This window comes from Struthio camelus, chromosome 29 (assembly GCF_040807025.1).
Source record: "Struthio camelus isolate bStrCam1 chromosome 29, bStrCam1.hap1, whole genome shotgun sequence".
Lineage (NCBI taxonomy): Eukaryota > Metazoa > Chordata > Aves > Struthioniformes > Struthionidae > Struthio > Struthio camelus.
This window is the reverse complement of record NC_090970.1, coordinates 4,284,700-4,285,741: the sequence shown is the minus strand read 5'-3', so window position 1 is coordinate 4,285,741 and position 1,042 is coordinate 4,284,700. Positions and strand designations below refer to the sequence as shown.

At 45.3% G+C, this 1,042-nt stretch overlaps 1 non-coding gene across 1 annotated transcript; it reads right to left on the bottom strand.

Moving 5' to 3' along the window:
• Positions 1-204: 204 nt before the first annotated feature.
• Positions 205-277, bottom strand: TRNAK-CUU (transfer RNA lysine (anticodon CUU)). Its single transcript has one exon. It is a non-coding gene; the product is annotated as a tRNA-Lys (tRNA).
• Between the last annotated feature and the right edge of the window lie 765 nt (positions 278-1,042).

Below are 1,042 nucleotides of genomic sequence, written 5' to 3'. Positions count from 1 at the left end.
TTGCTCCTCCATGCAGGTCTCCTGCCCACTTGGCTCGACTTCTTCCTCAGAAGGATGCACTGCTCTTGAGCCTGGAGGAGGTGATGCTTGAATATTAACCAGCTTTCTTGGACCCCTCTTCCCTCTAGGGCCCTGTCCCAGGAGATTCCCCTAAGTAGGTCCCTCAAGAGGTCAAAGTTAGCTCTCCTGAAGTCAAAAGCCAAGCGCCCAGCGTGGGGCTCGAACCCACGACCCTGAGATTAAGAGTCTCATGCTCTACCGACTGAGCTAGCCGGGCAGTGGTCAAGTCCCACACCTTTGAGATGGAACAACTTGCAACACCTGAATCAGAATAGTAACCACCGTCCCTCTGTCCTGCTCCTAAAAGCACAGACAATGGAAATACAGAAACTATACATTTAATTTCAAGTCTCTAATTCAGAAGGTTCTTTGTGCAAACAAAAGCAGTCATTGTAGGGAGGCTGACTTCAGTTAAACATGAGGGACAGAAAGCTTTGAGATTCCATTTACATCACTAACAGCTAAAGTAGCAACCAAGTAAAATCAGACTTCCAGGCACTTTGCACTCAGCTGGAACACTGAGAAGCAGTGAAACAGGAGACCTTGAGCTTTGCAATACCTCTTCATTTTGATTTTTTGTGTTTTCTTTTATAGAATCATGAAAACATACAGAGACAAAAAGATATGCCTGCAAGACATCTCCAGCAGTTACGTGCTCTGTCCCTGTGCCCCACCATCACTCCTGACAGGCTTCTGTTCTGGAACCCTTCCAGTCATTGAAATTCCACAACCTACACAGGCAATCATTTCCCGTGTCAAAACTGTCCAGTTTTGACACTGACAGAATTTGTCCCAATGTCTAATGTCAGTCCTTCCTTCTACAATGTAAGATCATTGCTCCCTGTCCTATTCACTGTGGACATGTAGAACAGATTCTCTTCCCTTTTGCAGCAGCATTTTATAACACTAAAGACTTATCACATCTCTCCAGCCTTTTCTTCCCCAGTCCATTCCACTTGCCTCTGTAAAGTCTGTTTTTTTT